Below are 23,687 nucleotides of genomic sequence, written 5' to 3' on the forward strand. Positions count from 1 at the left end.
TTTCTATATTTCATATCTTTGAATATGATAAAATTTGTATAATAACCCTATGGCTCTAGTGAGTCCATTTGATGATTCAAAAAACCCCTCCTGTGGGAGGTTTGGAGCCATAGCTAGTTTTTCTTATAAAGTAAATTTATCAGACTAAACAACGGATTTGTTAAAGTTTTTTATCTTAATATGTGGTCTAATAAATGAACCACGTACTTAACATTAACTTTTTTTATTATTCTTTCGCTTCGACTTTTCTTTAAGATAAAGAAAAGTCGAAACGTCAAATTTTATCTTCCAAAAATTATTAAAAAAACTAATTTTAAAACAGAACAAACCTAACATCAAGAACATTTAGATGTATATATTAATATATCAAAAGGTCTAAGAAATTAGAAATTAAGGAAATTAACAATATTTTAACACTGAAAATCCGGATTTCTACCAGAATGTATCCTCAATTGATTAGTATAGAGTTTACGTAGTCATTACTGTCAGTATTTTGAACACTGATCTATTGAAGGCAAATAACTTTGATTACAATTTCATTCATTCATCATAGCTAATGCTGTTGTACGTTTCACGCAACTTTTTAGTCGAATTTTTCGAAGAAGAATTGTCTTTTTTCAAGTTCAAAGTTTTTTTCTTCGGTTCTTCTAGCACAAAACACCCGAAATCATTTTGATCGTTGTAATTGTTGAACTGGACCGCCTCCTATTTAATGAATAATACGAGTATGATCGTTGCTAGGGTGATTTTTTTTACTACCCATTTTCGAAATTTCTTGTCATTATGACAATTTTTTTTTGTTGTCAATTGGAATTGAACAAGAGGGTTCGAGACCACCGGGTCTATTGAAATTATGAATTTTCATTCGAGAGAGAGAGTTAACTTGTGAAATGAAAAGTTATTGAGGAATAGCAAATTTTCCATATAAAGAAATAAGATCGAGAATTGATATAATTTCCAAGAAATTCATTTTATGGAAAGATTTATTTGTGTATTAGTTAAATTCTTCATTCGACGAAAAATTCGACTTTCGTGATGGAGCTCTGCTGCTCAAGGCTTTTTTTGTTATTTATCCCATAGATATTACGATATTGGCAAAATAAGTAACGACGTAATCAGATAATGGTATTTCTCAGTAATTCAAATTACGAAATTAAGGTGTAACTGCACGCGGACTGTAAATCACAACTCGACTACATTTTTTTTCGTCTGTTAATTGGATGGATAGGCCAACTTTTCTATTAGTTAAGTTCCCCAAGGTAGATTTGAACTTTGCGAAGCACATACAAAGAACATCGATAAAGATGCGACGACCTACTATAATGAAAAGGTCGAGGTTGTAACGATTTTGTATGCCAAGCCCTTGATTTAATTACGTCATTCATATCTGTTCCCCGCACTGCTCATCGTAAAAAAATTTATTGTATAAGCAATATACAGGTTTTAATGATTTAGAAATAACAAAAGCAAACAATATATACAATATAACGAATACTTAACGAATACAAACTGCTGATTGTAAGCACCTAAATCAAATAATTTAGTCCGTTGCTGTTGATATTGGTTTCAGCATGACTAAAACTGATTCAATAACAGTAACTACTATAAAATCTGATTCACATAAGTGAGTTTTCCTCTGTGAGGTATAGCGTTCACCCACGCTTATCGAGTAACTTTTGCAGTACATAGCAAACGCTCCATGAGTACGCAATTTTAAATGTTACTTCTCACCATATTACTGCAAAATCGCATTTAGAAGTAATTTCACCGACAACGTTACGGATGCAAGTAAGTTGGAATTTCTTCAGCCGTTTGTTGATTATATCATACTGAGTACACTGTTTACACTGACACTACACCAACACTCATAATTATACTGTCTTACGCGCGCTTCAATAACTATGTTATTGTTTTTACACACTTAAGGTAAACTTTCATTTATTAACTTAACCTTCGTATGCACACTACATTTTCTCAACAAAGTGTAGCAGAAAAAATCTTTGGAAGAAATTTTACATTCGTTCCTTACTAGCAAGCTATAAGCATCATTTATTTTCATTTTTACGAGCGTATCTACGACATGGACTGTGAAGTCAGTTCTGTTCGGTTATAATGGAAGTCTAGGAATTGGTGAATACGCCGATTCGCGGGGTCTTTAGTTTTGTTTTTATCATAACAGCGATTTGTTTATATTGTTTTTTTATATGATTTCTAGGAAGGCATTTTTATTCATTTGTTTGTTTTTTGATTTTCTAGAATTATTGCGAAATTATTTTTGGGTATAAATACGAGTTTATTTATGAGGTACGGAGTCAGTTTATATTTTAAAATCATGGCAAACGGAGCGAAAAAAAAGTATCCGTTAAATTTAAATTAGTTTTAAAAGTAGTGAATTTATGTGAGTAGGTAAGTAGTGAGAAAGTAAATAAAAGACAGTGTCTATAAATTTAGCCCGTCGCTGAAAAACAGTTTAAATATATTAGGAAGTGGATAAACATTACATTATTCTATGACTATGACTCACTAGCTGCTCTTTAAAATTCTTAGACCCTTACTTTCCCTGACATATTCCTTGTTACAATCATTACAGCTCGTTTCGTAGATACCACTCTTTTTCAGATCTTTTTCTTTTGGATTACCAAACAATCATTTTAATATAAACCCATTTTAAACCCACTTTGTTGAAAATCGTTTATAATCCTTTTCCTTACAACATGAACGAACAGCTGGCCAATTTCTTAGTACCGATTGTAGCTGAACTATTCACTAGTCACTTTAAGAACCAGATTAGTAAAGAGTTCAATATATTCCCAGAGTATGGTATAGATAGGCGGAAGATATTTTAGTTATATTTATTTATGAAATGCATAATAATTGGCAGTCAGATATTTTAGTAATTGAAAATAATAATTGGTTGATATTTGATGTATTTAGATAAAAAACCCCGCTATATGCAGGTACATCCCGCTTGATTCTTTCCATCGTTCAATTGATTTCTCACACTGAAAAATCCAATAAGAAAAGGACTTAGTGAGGATGTAAATAAGTTGATTGATAACCGTTTAAGGTTTCAGAAGTTTGTTTGTGAAAGCCCCTACTTCCAAAAATAAAACGAAACGCATGCAAAATTTGTTCTGTTACCTTTCAACTTGGTTATAAAAAATTACTTGGAAACATATTCAAATTGAGTAGTTAAAAATTGTTCTATAAATCCAGCAATACATTTGAACAATTTTTGTGAAATCTGAGAGAGAGAATGAGATTTGTTAAAAGTATGGTATTTACGGTGATAAGAAGTATTTTGGGCAAACTAAGTGGTCTGTTAATGTCCGATATAGAAAGCATCTAGCTCATTAATATATGGAAGGAAAAAAATCAGGTATTACCGAGCTCACTGTCAGTCATAATCATAATTATTGCCATAAACTATGCTTTAATGGGATTATCATCTTATCGTGATCAATTGAAATACATACTCATTTGCAGTATGTACAGATTTCTTCACAACGAGCTGAATCGATATGTATATGGGAAATTACTGCGACTAATGTTCTGAAAATTTACTTGCATGGGTTTTCGTAAATGCTCGTTTCAGCTAAAATAATTTTAGTTTTCTAAAACTTCCGGTTATACCGAATGTGCACCCTAACTTCGTTATTTTAAACTGAAAGCTATGGTTTTTATTAAATATGTATTTGAAATCTACACAAAATTTCAAAAAACTTAATTTTTCAGTTGTTTCAAGTTAATTAATTAACTTAACCGTTAATTTGAGATATATGAGTTTACTAACGAAGTCCCCCTAATTTAAAGCGTAGAATCCAATGGTAAAGAGAAAAATGGGGGTTGCCATTTGAAAAAATTAAGTTTTCGAAGTTTTTACATAGCGAATTTCGGCACCATTTTCTGAACCTATATGGATTTTTGTCAAGGTTTTAACAGATTTTGAAAGCTGTAGGTGTTATTTCTCCAAATCTCCAAAATATTAGACCTGACTCATTAAAACTTAGAAATATAATTTTTTTAGTGGAGGGCTGCATGTGTCCAAAAATTTCGAAAATGTGAAATGATTGAAAAATGGTAGACTTTAGGCATACTATGCCTTTATATAAAGTTACAGTGAAATTTCGCGTAGATTCCAAAAGTTTAATAAAAACCACAGCATTCCGTTTAAAATAACGAAGTTTGGGTGCACATCCGGAAATTTTAGAAAACTGAAATTATTTTAGCTGAAACGATCATTTCGGAAAACCCATGCAAGCAAATTTTCAGAACACTAGTCGTAGTACTTTCCCATATACATATCGATTCAGCTCGTCGTGAAGGACCCTGTACTGAAATCACAATTCGAAGCGATCAGCATGTCCTAATGATAGTCAGTATTTTTTTGAAATATAAGGATCATGCTGTCAATTTCCTCTATGAGTTGATATAATCCGTCGTCCTTTATCGCCAAGCTTTTCAATAACCTTCAAGAACAATTTCGACTGCATGTGTCAACCTATACTTTTCAAAAATCACCCATGTCTTGTGTGACAAGTAAGTTTTTCGATTTTGTCCGTAAAATCCTACCTTTGTACAAAAGTAATTCCATTGCCAGATTATTACTTCCTATTTTCCTGTCTTTGCCTGTTTTCTCTTATGCTTACATGTTGAATTTTTGTAATTGTGCAAATTACAACACTCATGGCACGTCGTTGTCTTTGATTGCAGCAATTATCTTGTTGATAGTCGGAATTTATAATTGAAATAAATATATACTGCTCGATTTATAGTTTCTTCGTAATCACATCTAATTTAATAGATTCTGGTACTTTTAAAAGTATTTATAATTGAGCCTTGCCACAACGTTCTTCAATACGTACAAAATTAATGGATGGGGAATTTAGTGCTTCCGACTATGTTTTCATATATTTTGTTGGCAGTATCGGTTTTATTTTTGACGAAATCGTCTCTGTAGCCTTCTGCAACAAGGGTGTCTTTTAAGTGTGTTTCTGGTTACATGATTTGTCTATTGATGAGCAAATGGTTCCTTATTTTGAACGACATTCTTGCAAGATGTATAACAAAGGCAAGCCTGTTCGTTTTAGATTCAAGATTTGGTGCATTTGTTCTTCGATTGGACATCTTTACCAGTTTATTCTTTACGCGGAAGCTGCAATAAAGAAATATGAAAAATGTTCAGAATCATCTTTCATAAGTTTTTGCCTTCTTACAAACTGTTAGCTCTTATGAGAGTACAAGGTTTCTTCGCAACAGAGACTATTTGCGAAAACTGATCAAGTAACTGCCCGTTAATACTAAGTAAATTTCTGTCAAAAGAGGAGAGGGGTTCCTTAGATTCACAGTTTGAGATATCTACTTACATTTCTTTGGTGAAATAAAGTTATAATTCCATTGTGACGGCAATCAATACCCATTATAGTATTAATCCCACAAATACGTTTTATTTTATTCTTATATAAATCACAAGGGGGGAGGAGTAGATTTTCACGATAATGTTGTAGCAAACTATACCCTATATTGGGTAAGAAATGGTGGTCGCCACTATTTATTAATGCAATCGACAGTCCGCTTATGATTAGAGAATATACGATACTACGAATGATAGAATGCCACAACTAAATTTTAAATCAATTATCGCAGTCTGACTTTTGAAAATGAGAACTTTTTCCTAAGGGTACTTCCATTAGCACCACCTAATGAAGTAGAAGATATCTTATGTCTCTAAGTCAAACAATTTATATCTGTGAAGGTTATTGACTATTTTCGGCATTACCGCTTAACGTTTTAGACCTTTTATTTTGGGAAGTGTCTAATTTTCCTATTTCTCAAACTTAAGTATGTGTTACTTTAGTGCTTATTTTTGAAATATATTATTTTTAATTTTGAAATTTCTCTCTCTTTCCTCTTTCCTTGGTCGTAAATGAGATGAATTCTTCTAGTTTCGATAACACAAGTTCTATATGGTGATTTTTTTATATAGGTCGCTAAACAGTTATGGTGCAACGAGTGTTCTTGTCTCGTTGCGAACCCTTATAAATTATTTTTTTACAAGGATACCCTTCAAGATATGGAAATGGTTTCTATTCGGTTATTTTTAGTAAGGTCAGACGTATTTGAATCTATGATGAAAAATTTTTCATTTTATACAAGGTGAGTATAGAAAGTGTTCAAAGTTCAACTGCATAAATATCAAATTTTTTTTTAAATCGAACCACCCGGTTTCTTTAATGCATTCGGGGGTAAAAAATAAGGGAAATACATGTATACCTTCTTATACCTAAACCTTATCATTATCCAGATATTAAATGTTTTCTGTAAATTTTTAGAGATGCAGGTGTGGTCTAAATTTTATATTGACCCGTTGATACAAGTACTAAAAAATAAAAAAGTATTTTTCTTTATCTTGTCTATGAAAATAATCGCATCAAAATGTATTCACTAATCTTATTCCAACTTTTAGTCGTTTTTCAGATATTTGAGGTTTTAAATTATTATTTTGTTTTTTTCAACATGTTTTAATTTTTTATGTATACTTTTAGTACGCTTTGTAATAAACGACACTTATTTAACTGTCATTAGTCATTTGTTTATACTTTCAAAAATCGTTAAAATGGATCTTTCTCAATTTATTAAAGAATAAATAAAATTTAGATCACACCTGCATCTCTAAAGATTTACAGGAAACATTTAATATCTGGATAACGGTAAGGTAGGTTATAGGAAAGTATGTATTAATTTGCCTTATTTTTCGCCCTAAAATGCATTAAAATAGAAAAAACCGGGTGTGACCTTGCTAAAAGTAATTGAATAGAAATCATTTTCATATCCTTAAGGGTATTCTCGTAAAAAAATAATTTATAAGGATATGCAACGTTCAAATTTTATACAAAAAAAATTAACTCAAAAAATGTGTATTTTTCGAAAAAAGCATTTAGACAGAATTATATTAAAATTTTTCGTAGATTTCAAAAATGTTAATATACAAGGTGTTCCATTCAAAATAACAAAGTTACAGTCGGTTCTGCCGGAAGTCGGTTAGAAAATACTTTAGTTAAAAAGATCGTATCCGAACACCCAAACGTAGAAATTTTCATGATTTTACTATAAATATTTTGCCATATAAAGATAGTTTTAACTCGTCGTGGGACACCCTGTATAGTTTGGCAAAATTAGATTGGATTATTTTATTTGGGGAGACGCTTTGGTTTTCCAGCCGTTGTGCACCTACACCTACAAATACATATATTTTGTGTATTTCTTTGTTTTTGGTATTATTTTTATCGAATCAAAGTTTATCCTAGTAATTATGAATTTCACAATATGTAGAAATTCTATTGGTCTGTCATGAAAGGGAAATTAGAAGTGAAAACGAAGCTTCATTTATTATTATCGAAATCTATTGATTTTACTTATACTATACATACTTGTCAAATAGATAAATAATTATTTGTATCCACTCAAATTATCCACTTCAAATGATTTAGGTGATAAGTAAAAGTTTCACAACACCATCTTCATGTGTACCGAATGTCGTTTCTTTTATTGCATTGAAAGTCTTTGTTACTAATAACAAGTAGTTTTGGCCATAAATCAATTTAGAAATCCAACTGTTCCATACAAATTAAAATACTTACTACATATTATATTTATGTATTATTTTTTACATTTCCTTCATTTTGCTCAATTATTTGTGAGTGAATCTGTAATCTTGCCATACTATGTTAAATTTTAAGATTTCTGATCGTCTCAAATACTTAAAAAAACTCACTTGAAACGTAATGTATTTTTGGTTCCTGATATTTAAAAAATCCCACTTTAGTCACAATAATTAACCAAACAAAGCTCTATCATTTCCACGAATGAATAAATATTTCTTGAATAAATACATATTTTTGAGCCTTACATTTAAACATTTTACATTTGGTATTTAATATACAAGGCGTCCCGCAAAAGAACCGACACAGAGCTGACGCGAATAAAGTCCAAATATGACGAATGGGGGAAATTTACTTTTATTTCAAGTTGCATCTCTGAGGAGTTGTAGGACTTCAAAGTAAGATCAAAAATAAATTTTTCACTGCCCTTTTACTTGAAAATAACAAATATCTTATTGGTGTTAGGTTTTTGTAGAGGAAACTGTAGAAGAAGTGCGGCATATTAGCGCTAGAGCTTTATAAAGACAGAGTGACAGATCAAGATCATCTGTACACAGAAGTACATCACACTTAGAGGTATTACAAATGCTTATAACTATCGTGAGTACCTATTCAGATGCAAAATCTAATGTAATAAATACTCGACATTTCCAACGTAAGTTCAAGATTAATGTTTGGATCGGCCTTATCGATCATTATTTAATTGGAAACTACATTTTAGTGTCAATACTAAGCGGGTCCCACACGATGTGTCTAACGCTTCCAACGTTGGACTTTGGTATGATTGAACGCATCGTGTGGACGTAGTGCGTAAATTATTCGACGAATGTTTTGCTGCCAACATTGTACAACTTCTACTTCTCTTTCTTGTGAATGCTACGTGTTTTGTATGAAAAAACCAAAGTTGCCAGAAGTATCCAATTTATTTGTTGTATGCTGTTTATCTCTTTTTTTCCCACGTTTTCATTTCTATAGGTAAGATTAGGTAGAGTTCTAGCCTTTGTTCAATGTTCAACAAACGTTGGGAGGTGAATGTTAGCGCAAACCTTGGACACATCGTGTAGTTGCAGTACTGCATCCAGACTTCCTTCCAATGTTTCAGTCGTACGTTAAAACGCTAATGTTGGCGCAAACATTGAACGCATCGTGTAGTACCAGATTTATAGTTAATTTCAGAAAGGTATAGAGAAATAAAATCTCATTAGGTATGTAAAGGAACCACAGAGTGATCCAACGTATATTTGAGCCACTTTCATAGTTTGGCATTGATTTCATTATAAAATTTTTTTATCAAGTGCAGGTAGTACCACCCCGGTTAGGGTTAATATATGGGTTTAGCCTATTGTTATCCATTCACAAACAAATATTGTGCCAAAGGTGTGCCGGTAGGATACTCGTAAAAAGGAAAGAATTTTATTTTAACAGAATAAAAATTAGGCATTATGTACATAGTATTAGGTACACTTATTTTTTATTGAACATTATACAAAAAATATATTATACAGAAATTAAATTATAAAAAAACATAGTATTTTTCGTCATTTGACGTCCTCTTGACGTTATAATTAACGGGTCGACGGTCCGATCGATCAAGAAGTCAAAATCTCACATTTTCTCCTATTCTTTAATAGCACGCTGAACTGCTTTTCGCCAGTTTTGGTGTCACCTCCTTAATAGCTTGATCAAACAGTAGCTTAACGTCTTTCATTTTGAATGTCGTGTTGTGTCTTGCTACAAATCCTTTCAATTGCGCCCATATAAGTTCTATAGGATTTAGTTAGCAATGTTATGGCAGTGTGTCCAGCACACTATGTTTTTGTGCTATATTTTACGTACTTCATAAAACGATGTTTGTGTAAATTTGCTATAACTAATAGTTCTTTTTTTATCAAATTATCTTCAAATTCAATACTTTTGGTGGTTAACCAATCAATAATTTCTTGTTTTCTCCAAGATGTAGTTGGAGTCTTCAAAAACAGCCGAATCCATGTCCTCGTGGTAATCTTCCGTATGGCACGACTGAAAGGTTAGCAAACCTTCTTTCAAAAATCCCTCTTCGCTTCCAATATGAACGATTATTAGTCTTTTCCCTTTACCTGAAGGCAACTTAATACCCGTTGACAGGCCTTCCATGGAAGCTTGGTGAGCACTGGTTATATTTTTGTCTTGCCACATTTTTGGTACTGTATAACCTTCATTAATCCACTTCTCATCAAGATATAATATTTTATTTTGCTCTGTTCTGTACCGCTTTATACTTCTCAAGTATTTTCGTCGCCAGCAAACAATTTCATCGTTTTCCAGAAATAGTTTTTTAAAGTTATGCTTTTCCCAGGCAAAAACCATATTTCTCAAAGCGGTCCATAGAAGTTTTTTAGTTATCAACGGAATACTGTCATCCTGGCCAAGCTCCAGATATATCGAAAAATTCTTAGCCTGCTATAGAACCAAACCATTAAAAATCGATCGTGATCGGTCGCCGCGTTGCCTACCCCTGATCTAAGGCATGATCAGTCTATTTCCCGAATACTGTTCAATTCTCCCTTACCGTTATATTCTGATTTAAAGGCGCAGATCGGTAATGATAGATCTTTGGCTTTTCTATTGGAAAACTACTTGACTTGACCTAATCATTATGGACATCCACTGAAACTCTATATTATCATCTGATTAAACCTTTGGCCAAAATAGCTGGAACATTTATGCCCTCTGGATTCAGGTTCGTGTAGATAGAATGTATTTACCATCCGAAATGCTGTTGAATGTCTAAGACTATTATTCGAAACAGCTTTCAGCATGATTTGGGATACTACTCTTCTTCTTATAATGCTGTCTATCAATTTAAACTTTTAACGGACTCTGTTATCATTCATATGTTTGAATTTTCCTATCTAAGAGACTCTTGATTTGTAGGTGTCTCTAGGACACACAAGGTATTTGGTCAACTTACTTATCATCAAGTTGTTGATCTGAAGAAGTCACCTGGTTCTTGGTAGGATTCGATTTTCCAGCCTCGTGATTAAGTTAGGTTAGGTGATTGCTCCATATGTTTGTCAAACTATCCAAAATAGATAAAGAAATTTTAGTGGAAGTCTCGCCTCTAAATAAATTTATGGATCCAAGTTTCTAGTCGTTTCTAACACTTAAATCCTCGAACAATTTAATAACTAATCAAATAAAATGAAAAACTAATTTCATACACGGAAATAAATTAAATTAAATTAATTGAGTGATTTTGAAATCGTTTAAGAACATTCTAAAGTATATCTAGAAGCTTAGTTGCAGAAAACAACAAACCTTACAATTATGCCTCTGCTACTGTTTCAAGTTCAGATCAAAAAGACCCAAGACACTAAACCGACAAATATCATTAACCAACAAAAATCAAAGTATTAGAATAAAAAAGATAACAAAAAAAGTAAATGAGCTGAGTTCCCCTGAAAAAAGTTTTAGAATTAAATTATCCATTGTATGTATACAAAATTTTTCAAATCAACAGAAAGATAAAAACATCTGTGAAAGTACAAGAATGGTTCGATCCCCTTATACTTACCATTATTTAAAACATACAGGGTACCGAATTTGGTAGTATGTCAAAGGGTTTCAAAGAAATTGCCCCAAATCGTCATTATTTTGGGCTCACCTATACGCATCTAGTCTGTATTGGTTTTATACTAGCATATCATATGCTTAGAATTTTTACCTTCTTTCTTTCACTTTTTTACTACGAAAACGAAGGAAAGATAAATGATACGCTTTTTGCATGCTTCTGTCTTCGTGAAATGGGCACAATGGAACCGAAGTTAACTCATAAGAACATAGTCCATATCTGGACTTCTTGGTGGCCAGTCCAGAGTATGAATTCCACCAACGTGTGGTCTAGCATTATTATGCGTTAAAGAAAATCATCACCAATTAATGGCCCAAACGGAATGACTTGATTTTCAAGAGTGTCAGTTATGCATCTTGCTGCGTTAAGGGCGGGTCTAGGAAGAGAAACTAATCCTGTGCGGGCATCAAAACAAATTCCTCCCCAAAACATAATATTCTTTCTCCTCGCCGTCTTCGAATTTGATTACATCCATCTGGACCTCTTACTGATTCTTGTCTCATCATTAAATAAAACTTGGCATCAATTTTCTAAATTCCAATCCAAATGTTGCCTTGCAAATATTAGTCTAGCAACACGATGCAAAAGTGCCTGGAGAGCTCTTCTGATGTGTAGACCAACATTCTGAATGAAGGTGTCGTCTTATTAATCTATCAAAAATATTTACATTTCGGACTTCTTGTAAAAGGCTGTTGAGCTTGACACTTGACATTGATCGATTTCTTAATGAATTGAATTGCAAAATACGATCATCTCGAGGAGTTAAAACTAAAATACGTCCTTGTCCAGGTCTCCTAGAGTGTGAACCAGTCTCTCGAAATCTTTGTATCAACCTGCCAATGGTTGTGTGGTGTACGTTAAATAGAATGTCCAACTAACTCGGCTATTCTTTCAGCGTCGCGTTCACTTAACTGCCCAACTCAATTAATTTTTTGTTTAACTAATCTCGACTTTAACACACCTTGATTGACTTAAATTACTGCTGTCTACAAGTTGGTACAACAATAGAATGAAAAAAACATTAAAATATGCCTGAAATTAAAATTTTAAGAAACCACAAAAATAATTAATTGCTGATAAGACATTTAACTTTTTGTGATAAAAAAAGAAACCCAAAAGATCAACATTTTAGGTTTTGATATTGATAATGACCAATAAACTGATAAGAGATGTTTTACGAAGTGGCAATGCCTACGCTGTTAGCATATTCTCAATTTTTTTCGGCAAATACTAAAAGTTTTTTTTTGAACTGCTATTAGATGCGCTCTCATTTTAAGTATAAGTGTACCAACTATCAAAATTTTAAATTTAAAAAATTAAATAATAGGTTTTTTATTAAGAAAAATGCAGTTTTTCTAATTCGACTTCCGTAACCTTTAAGGGGTATTTTCAAAGTTCGGTTCTACTAAAAAAAGTTGTAGGAACTCCATTTTCTGTGTTCTAGAGAATCCTCTACAACATGAAATAGCTTCCATTTATTTCTTTGAATCACCCATCCCCAGAAAACATCATGTTAACCATGCGTTAGTACTCCACTATTTAGTGGGTACCCGGGTGTCTGATTAATGAACGGAGGAGGTTTTAAATTTGATAGTTGATAACTGTCAATGGTAGCTTACAAAGCTTTTCAACAGAATACTATCAATCAAAGAAGTTTCTAACGAATGGAAAAAAATATAACCATTCCTATATTCAAGAAAGTGGAGAGTAAATCTCCAGAGTACTATAAAGGTATAACCCTTCTAAACACAACTTTACTTAAAAATCATTGAAACAACATTAAATGAACATGTAAACACATCGGAAGAACAACGAGGATTCAGGAGAAATCGATCAACCTAGATGCCATCTTCACAATCAGTTGAAAAAGCTATAGAATACGGCAAGCCCGCGTATATGCGCTTTATAGATAATACCAAAGAATTCGACAGGGTTAGGGTAAGCGACGTAGTAGACATCCTAAAAAAATACGTTCCATACATACGTTAATGAATACCATAATAAACATAATTAGACATTTAAACTACAACACATCCACTCACAGTTAACCAAAACCTGACAGAGGAAAAACGAGTATCCGACAGGGAGACTCCTTAAGCCCGCAACTGTTCAATCTGATAATGGGCGAAATAATAAACCATGTCAAAAATACAGCCAGAGGATATTCACAACGGGCGGACTAAAAATAATCTGTTATGCCGATGACGCTGTAAATGTGGCAGAGAGCGAAGACGACTTACAGCAGCTCCTATATTCATTCTACGTAAAAGCTAAAACCTTTAACATGCAAGTATCCACCGAAAAAACTAAAACCCTTGTCGTCTCTAAATAACGAAAGAAAGGTGCAAACTTGCACTAGAAAATAAAACTATAGAAAAGGTAGTGTCATTTGACTACATAGGCACACAAATCAAGGCAGACCAGAACAGAATAAATGAAGTAAAAGGACAAGCAAACAAATCCAGTCGAATATCAGGCGCACTCCAAGACATATCTGAAATAATACCAGTATGAACAAAAGGGCAAAAGTTAAAATATACAAAACCTGCGTTAGACTCATATTGATATATGCTATAGAAACAAGAGTGGACAACAAAAGAACTAAAAACATCATTGGAACAACAGAAATGAAAATACTCCGAAACATATGCGGATACACACTAAGAGACAGAAAGAGAAACACAGACATAAAACACGAATGTGAGGTGGAAGATATAGTCAGATGGGGACGTAAACGTAGAAAAGTTTGGAACGAATACGTAGACAGGATGACCAGAGAAAGATTAGCAAAGATCGCACGAGACGGTAAACCAGGGCACGACGACCTTTAGGAAGACCTCCAAAAAGATGGATGAAAAATAACAAGTTGGAAACTACAGGCTTAAGGCCTACAATACGTTAAAGAAGAAGAAGATAACTGTTAATAAACGGGAGTCCGGATGGTTACAAACTTTTTTTGAAAAAGTTAATAAATCCTACATGTAAAACTGAGATGGATACCTGGGTATCTTGTAATTAACTCGTGTCGGTTAATATAGTTAGTTTCCATTTTATAACTTTATAACCTAACCTAACCTAATCTAACTTTTTTATATGTCAGCAGCTAGAAATAAAGCTTTGCAACAAAAATTACGTTTATTAAAAATTTGATGGCCAAACTTTAAACACCTTGGACTAAATAAATACCCAATACTAATATTCCAGCCACGATTGAACGATAAAACTTGGCAATGGCCTGAAGAAAATATTGTCTTCAATAAAAATTATTGGTCATCAGATATTATACGAAGAATATTCGTATGTAAAAAATGTTATAATTACATATTCTTTGTATGTATTGTTAATTATTTAATCGTAGAAAGTTACCTTGAATTTATGTTACAGGTGCGGTCTCAACAATTTTACATCATCGATAATGTCTATTATAGGAAAGGAAAAACAACGTTTTGCTTTTTATGTAAATCTTTTGGAAAGTGGAAGAGAATTTTTACTAAATATGTGATAATATAGTAGCTGATATACATGATTTTAATTAACATAATTTAACAATAAACATATATTAAATAACAAAAAAACACAATTCATTAGAACGAGATTTTGTGTTCGTACTCGATATGAATATTGCATCTTGAGCGATTTAGCCACAAGAAGTTTGTTTAGTATCGCATAGTTGTTCCGAACACAGAGCAGTATTCACTAAACTTTTGAGTCTGTAAGCTAACACAGCATATATAATATGAAACTTTTAGTGAGCTATCAAGGACTACTATATTAAGAAAGATGCTTCTCATAATACAGGGCTATACATAGCTTTCATCCACAATGTAACTTAAATTACAACTGTTCATTCAACTTTGGGGACTAAAGACCAAACATTTCCAGTGGAAGAAAGGGTTCTTGGAGACAGAACACACGTTTATCGCTTACAAACATAGATTTCTAGTATTTACATTCACATATCAAGTAGTAAGTATAACAAAAAGTTAAAATGTACTACTAGATTGTATTTTGTTGTTTGGCCGTTTGCAGTTCTCCAGATTTTCATCAGTCTGTTTCTACTTTGTTTTTTATGAACTTTATACTTGCAAACGATTCTTAGAGTTAGAGATAGAGTTAAACAGCCTTAGTTCAACTTGAATTGCAACTGTATATTTTTATTTGGTGGTTGGAGGCCAAATATTTCCAGCACTAGAAAGGGTTATTAGAGACAGAACATTTTGAAAATCAATCACTGCAGCCTGATCTCCACCGACAACACAAGCTCAGACATCTTCTGCATCGATATATATAAAATTGAAGTTGACTAATTGGACTACATTCAAAATGCTTTTAAAATCTTGGAATCTTTGATGAAATTGGAGGATTTTGTTAGTCAACGATCTTTTCATACAAGAAAAGTAATAGCATATTTAAACTAGATGGCATTATTTTTCCACAGCTCAAGGTTTTTGAAAATTGGCGTTACATCTGAAAACGTTTCACTAATGTTCTTTGCTTTGGAGTTAAAACTTCAAACGATTTAACTTTTTGGTTATATCAGTTAGAGAGGCAAAATATTGTACTATGTCGGATCTTCGAGTTCAATGAGATACTCATCTTATTTATTGAAGAGCTTTACCAATGTAGGAAGTAACGTTGCAAAACTCTGAGTTTGCTAAACCAACCTCTATATGAAGTAACAGATCTTCGATCTATCTTTTCTGTTAGTTCTTTAAACATCGCTTTTAAATTGGATGTTTTCAAGACATTATACTTAAGAATTTTCCACATATTCACACTGCTGGTGTATCATCTGATGGTATCATACACATTCTGTTATGTCACTGTTCTTACAATACAAGGAAATGAAGCCCTTTTTGAAGCATACCATACTTCTTCACACAAAAATCACACTTAAATCTTTACGACATTATATTAGCACAAAGATGAACAGATTTAAAAGCAGACATAATTTCAGCTGTTTCTTGAGAATAACAAATAATGCATCTGCAGATTCTATATTTCTTTACAGAAATGTCAAACTATCAATGCAACCTACTACAATGGTCTCTTGAATCAAGTTAAACTTCGATATGGATGAAAAATATGATACTGCCCCATCCACGAGGTTTTGTTTTTATACGGCAACACAACAGATGCAATTTAGTCAATATTGGTACAAATAAATTGGAAAACACCTGATAATCCACCAAATGGAATTTTTACTGACTAGATAACCGCACAATTTGGTTTCACGATAACGAAATGAAAATAATAATAAGAGAAAGTGATTGTATAAAAAAATCATTTGTATAAATTTGTTTATATCACACTACGACATTTTTTGTTAGTTCTCCATCAATTTCCTCAGCTCCTGCCGTTTTCTAATTTATATAAATAATCCGGTTTCCTCTTGGTTTTTCCCCTTATATTTCTGTTACATTAGTTGTGTTTTATTTTTCATTTTCCTTTGCTTCTATTTATTTTGCAACTATATTATCCTACACCATTTCTTCCATTTTTTAAAATAATTTTCACCGCTTTATTACTTAATTATCTGTATATTATTTCATAGATGGTGAGTTAGTGATCCTATCTTTCGCTATTTAGCTTGTGTTTTATGTTTCATATTCTTCATAAAGTTCTATAGGGCTTAAAAAACATGTTATTACAAATTACACTTTTTATGAGTATATAATCATATATCAAGTAATTCATCACATCAATGAATAGCGCCTAGAAACTAAGGAATAATTGCGAGGTCACAAGGTATAATCAGAACGTAATTGTGCCATCATCATTCCAAGTCAGTGTTGAAGGTTAAAGTTCAGCAGCCACTGGACAAACAATAAGGATACGTTGAATTAGCGCCAATTGAGGTGCTAATCATTCAATGAAATATCTGTCAATTATTATCTAGTTTCAAATAGCTATTTTTAATGGTACAGCATTGTATTCGTAGATTGAATATGTATGTATGGAGAAAGTTTTTCACTCCTTACAGAGCGGATCAAAATGAATACAAACTAAAAAACCCAAATTGATTGTTACAGAATATTTTCAAAAGTATGAGAATATATTACAAAATTTATTTTACAAGAAACAACTACATTTCCACAAATTTATTTTCTACAATATATATCCTATTTTTATACATTTTTCCCTACGTTGTGGTAATTTCTTTATTTTGTTTTCATAGAACAAAGACGGATATCGAACTATTTGTGCTGGAATGTTTCTACCTGATGGTTAGATCTCAAATCCCTTGCCTCCCTGTGATCCATAATGTGAAAATCACATGGAGATAAGTCTGAACTCTGAACTCTAAGGTGGAAAATTATTATTTCCATCTATTTTCATCACTTTCTGCTGCGTTGCAGCTGCTATGTGGAGCCTGGCGTTGTTGTAGGGGAGCAACACCTCGCGTATGGACCAATCTTGTTTTTCATGTCGATACTGAAGCTTAACTTGATTCAAGACACCGCAGTAGTAGGTTGTGTTTATGGTCTGACGTCCTTTCGATCCAAAAAAATCTTGTTCACAACTCGGTGGAAAGTGAAAAACACATTCACGTGATTGCCCATTCGTGTGTTGATTGTCACTTTGAGCGCTCGTTATGTAACGTATTGTTAATACAAATATAAAAAACTGTTTTCTAGAGAAGTAAATATTATCCTGAAAGTGTTCTTTTTAAATTGAATGACCTTAAAGTTTACTAAATAATGGAAAACAATTCCATTTGTTGATTGAGCTCTTCACCAGAAATAATACCAATGGGACAAAGGCTTGAAAAGTATTATGGTGACTTTTTTCCGCAAAACTTAGTCATAGAAGCACCGATTAAGGTCAATGATGTCCAAAACAGGGATGATATGGAGGTAATCGTACATCAAATATCTAAGTTATGAGAAGTTCTTAGATGCAGTATTGTATGTCATTATCACATTAGTTACTATAGAGTAACGGTTTTGGCAAATTATTGTAAGATTCAATATCCTCTTTTATCAGCTATTCCTCCATTCCATTCTCTTATAAGTGTAAAAATGAGTCCAACAAGTTCTTCAATACAAAAAGAGCAAAATAATTAGGAATAGGTTTTTTTAGACCTATTTTTAAAAATTTGAGAAATTTATCTCATTATAGTAGTCTTTGATGGATTGTGGAGTTACCTCCCAATTTTTCGACGAAAAGTACTGAGATTATTAAAAACGGCGTTTTAGAATGTCTTGAAAAATATTTCTTCAAATATTATAGTAAAGATATGTTGTGAAGAAAATAATGCTGATTAATTTAATATATATAGGGCGCGGAAATTATACCTTCACATACTTTTTCGAGGTTAAAAATTCAGATAATAACGTATTATATTTTATCACAGTAGCACTTTTTCCGACAATATTGAAATCATCGCGCAAGAATTTGCACGACACATCGATTTCTTTGTTTACATATGTTTGTTATTGTGTGCTTCTATGATTTGCTCGTGAAAAATTAATCGATTTTTTAATTGATCGAAAATAACATGAAATAACATGTACAGAGTGTGGTTCATTGCTCTCTATAAATCGCGAGTCTTTATCTTTCCGTTGTACCTATAGTTATTATCAAGTACATAGAAAGCAACGGCGTTGCAGAGTTCGTTGTCCATTTTCCTTAAGTGCACTAACAGGAACATAGTTCCATGGAATGCATATTGACATCAACACGCGTGCCGAATAATCGCGTATTTTTTGTATCACCGACCACATCAGGCCGAATTGATGGAAGATTTCAATGTTTCATAGGCTGCCTCAGTTGATTGTCGAGAGGTTTATATCATATTTTTAATCGAGTTGAAAGGACGATTATGTTATCTAAGATTTGTGTCCGTTTTTTAAGGTTTGTGAGTTTTGAGTAAACCGAACGTCAAGAAGAATTGGTGGTGAAGGGCACATTGTGCAGGTGGATGAAATGCTTTTTGATAAAAGAAAATACCACAAGCGCCGTACCATTCGAGGAACGTGGATGTTTGGAGGAATAGATCCGGTAACTAAGGAGTGCTTTATTCAGACTGTTACGAATAGATCCGCTAAAGTTTTGCAAGATTTTTAATATTGTTAATTCTCGTAAAAATATGTTAAACTCATAGAATTCAATATTCAAATTGATGTTAATAGAAATTTTGATTGATTGAAATATTGATTCTAGTTACTATAGGAATTTTCATTAATTTTTTATTGGTTAGGTTATGAATCACATTGAAATTTTATAGGTTAGATAGGATAAGTTTTAGTGAATGATGTTTATTATTGATTGGTAAATTTATGGATAATATTAAATTTCAATGGGTTAGGTCGTTATGAATTGGTTGAATATTCATTGACTATAATATAAATGACTATAAATTTTATGGGTTAGATCGTTATAAGTGGAGTTGAAATAGACATGAGTCGCTAATGAACATCTATGATAAAGGACACAATATGAATTATGAATCTGCCAAAGTTTTGCTCAAAATGATCATTAATAAGAAAACTGATTCAAATAACCTTAGTGTAATTAATGCGTATCTTTTAGATTTTATAAAAACAAATTCTATAAAAATTCAACGCCATTAACAACCAATTAACCTCATCTAACCTATAAAATTGAACTTCACTTAAAGCGAGGTAACCTATAAAATTTATTGTCATTTATATTCTAGCCAATGATAATTTCAACTACATTCATGCCGACCCAACCTATTGAAATTTAATGTTATTCATAAATTTACCAATCAATATTAAACATCATTCACTAAAACTTATCCTTATCTAACCGATAAGAATTTAACGTCATTCATAATCTAACCAATCAAAAATTAATGTAAATTCCAATAGTAACCAGAATCAATATTTCAATTAATCAATATTTCTATTAACGTCAATTTGAATATTGAATTTTGAATGCTATGAGTTTAAAATTTTTACAAGCATTAACAATATCAAAAATCACCGGAAATCTTAATTAATTATTGTAAGTAAAATTTTATTGTTGTTATACATTCATACATATTTTGACAAATATATATATACATACAATATAAATACAAATCCAAATTTTGACGTTCCTTTTTTTTAATTCTTTATCAAAATATGATATTGACACTGACAATTTGCTTATTTATATTGATCTAAATATCACCTTCATCATGAATATCAAGGAAGAAATCAACTTAGAACTTTATTCTAATAAGAAAAATTAATTTTCCTTTGGTCCCTACATCTTAAATATATAACAGTAATCAATTAAATTATTTGTAGTTTTATTAGAATTTACAAAATAGAACTATGAATTTTACTCAAATTATTGAGATCTTTTTATCATTTATAGCTTTTTCGTTCTTATGAATGTCAATCATTTCTAAAAATTCCCTTTTTCATGTATTTGTTTCAAGAATTTTTGAATCTTTATAATTGAATTTATGTTTTTTTGATATTTCATGGTTCGTTAATACAATTCTATTTTTTTTATCGTAACGATGACCTCTTAGTCTATTTTCTAAATACTGAGATGTTTGCCCTATGTAGGCAGCGTCAAAATTAGTACAAGACACTTGATATATAATATTACTTCTTTTGTTTTTTGATGTTTTAGATTTTAATTTAGTGAAATATTTGGATAGTGTCCTTTATGACTTATATATCATATATCATATTTATTGAAATAATTCGATAATTGTTGGGAAAGTCCTTGTACATATGGTAAGGAAAAATGTTTTATTGTTTTATGTTTTGATGTTTCGTTTCTGTTTTGTTTTTAAATTGATTATAGTATCTGTTTATCCTTTTCTTGAATATGTTTTTGAATAGCTGAGTATCTAAATTCAGGATCTGATAGTTGGATAGATCTATCAGCCAAACTTGTTATCACTGATCTTTATTGTGACATAAGATGCAACTTAAACTAAATAATTACCAATTTATGTTCTTCATATTGCTATGAGAAAAGTTTTTTTAAATATCATCGATCGTCTACTAGACACCGTATCTATGCAAGGGACTCTTCGACTATTTTTGTTATAAAAAAGATGTGTAGTAGTGTTGCTTACTTCCTCTAGCAATCATTATCTACCTTCATTTCTGTATTACTTGTATTACTTTATAAACTTCAGTTCGATTCATTACTACTATTATTCTAATAGAAGTAAATAGACCCAATAAAATAACATAATTAGTGAAAATTATGAGTTTATCAATATTGAGGTTAATTGACATAAGAGATTATAAAAAGTTTTTAGCACAAAAACAAACAAATGAAGGTCAAAACATTTTAATTTATTATCTAGATAATTTTTCAGCCGTTAAGTAATTAATGAAATACTTAAAAATAAATTATATTAAAAAGAAGACTAATAAGATTTTTTGGAATATTGTCCGTATAACAAATAAAGTGAATTCTATATTCAACATCATCACTACAACAAAAACATACAAAATTCATAATGTGAAGCTTGGATACTCTTTAATGGTAAATATAAATTTTAATAATAAAAAATAAAAACTAATCGAACTCAATTAAAGTGAAAAATGTAATTTCAAATCAAAAATTTACACTAATTAAGACAGAAAATAACTCTTGTTTTATTTGTCCAGAAAATGGTGAAAAGTACCATGTACAAAAGGGGTTAGATTCAAAATCAAACGAATCAAACTTTGTTAGCGTGTATGATTCAACAAAAAAGTACTGACATAGCTGTAGATATCTTCTCTAACTATACATAATATACGTTCTAGGTAAGCAAAAGGATCTCACATAAGGAGCCATCTTGTGGTGGTTCTATATAAAGAAAGTAGAAACAAAAGTACAACTGGACAAAGTTGTGTTTGTATCATAAGGTTCATGCGTACAACCCCAACTAGGGATCCGGATAAGTAACTAGATCTTCCAAATTTGAATCTAACGATACAATTCGAAGCCATGAGAACCGATCAATACCTTTTCGAATTATAGACTGGGGTATCCGGCTATGCTAAAATCTAAATGCAGGCTGCAGATAAGTGTTTAATCATTTTTATCGTCAATGGCCAAAGGCTATCTACGCTTGTTAATAATGAGACATTGAAGACATACAAAACATGGACGGAGAACTATAAGCTCGCAATTCTAAATACAACTGGTATACGAGTGGTTCCAGGATGAATAAGTTGGCCAAAGCAGACTACTGCGCAGAGAAGAAAAAATTGTAGACCATATTATCGGTGACTACCCAATACTAACACTTGAGCAAGTCTCACAGTTTACCTAGTGACATTGAAATATTGAAGCCAATATGCCTGATTAGCTTTCCAGAGGACATTGGTGTTTAAAGTGGTGTAAGACGAGCCTTTCAAAAGGCCTTTGTGCTCAATGAATGTTACGTATTTCATTTTACTTCGATTATCATGATGTATGTTACATACGCTCTGTCTAGTCCAGTGACACAGCTCCTGACCCACGAAAATTAGTTATGTCGTTGATTTTCTGGATTAAGGTAGTTCTCAAGGTGCTTTATCGATACTGTGAAAGTTAACATTAAAATTTTGGCCTCTAAGCGATTTATTTTTGTTTCATTTTCAAAATTTCGAATTTTTCAAATAAATCGAAATCTATGCCAAATTTTGGAGAAAGTGAAGGGGTTAAAAATGTAGTTTAAAAAATTTTCTACAAAAAAGTTCTTTATGATTTTTCCCGAAGAGCTGTCATATCTTTGTAAAATGCGTTTAAACATCGGGGTCGCATCTTACTAATAAAAAGTTTTTACGCCACGTAGTGTCTGAGGGAAATTACGTCCCCTGCCGAAGAAGAAACTGCTGTATCTCCTGCAAACTCAACATTTCGGGACATTTTATTTTGCTGGTTGCCTGGGTGAACTTAAAATACATGTGTCTGTGGCTCTGCAAAACCTAGCAGCGAACCCTTGCTTGAGGTCGTTAATTAGACGATTACCTTTAAAATGAGACCAATTATACCTTTGAACTCACTCTGTGATAGGAAAAAACTACTTTTACTAATGTTAATTTTGTTCATAGTTGATAAGTTTGGTTACTTTTTTATAAGTCGCGAAATAATGAGAAAACTAAAACATACATTTTGTAGCTGAGTTGTAGAGCTTCAATTTCCTCCTCCCCAAATAAGTTCGTAAGACCTTAGGTTTCTCATCAGAAATTTGAAAACTCGCCAAGAGCTCTAAAACGACATTTTTTTTTAAAATCTTTTTGCGATTTTCGAAGGTTTTAACGCATCATATGGGGGGAAACGAAGGGGAAGCGTACATGATAGAGAATCGGATGAGCACAGTCACCCTCTATATAGATATCCATTACAAAAAAGAAACGTCTTTCTACTGGGAGAACCGAAGTTTCTACGAGTATAAAGGGCGCCGTCGAAGCAAAACATAGACGGCAAAAGACATCTTATTATTGCACATGTAAAGTTTT

General features: G+C 32.0%; 1 protein-coding gene and 1 long non-coding RNA gene across 2 annotated transcripts in view; one reads left to right on the plus strand and one right to left on the minus strand.

Annotated features, from left to right (window-relative positions):
- The window catches only part of LOC130897396 (uncharacterized), a 650,875-nt gene that overhangs the window by 546,694 nt on the left and 80,494 nt on the right, over nt 1–23,687 (minus strand). The gene's annotated exons all lie outside the window — the stretch shown is intronic.
- Nucleotides 1,652–23,583, plus strand: LOC130897398 (uncharacterized). The gene is made up of 2 exons (XR_009059700.1): nt 1,652–1,788; nt 23,481–23,583. It is a non-coding gene; the product is annotated as an uncharacterized LOC130897398 (long non-coding RNA).

This window comes from Diorhabda carinulata, chromosome 8 (assembly GCF_026250575.1).
Source record: "Diorhabda carinulata isolate Delta chromosome 8, icDioCari1.1, whole genome shotgun sequence".
Taxonomy (NCBI): domain Eukaryota; kingdom Metazoa; phylum Arthropoda; class Insecta; order Coleoptera; family Chrysomelidae; genus Diorhabda; species Diorhabda carinulata.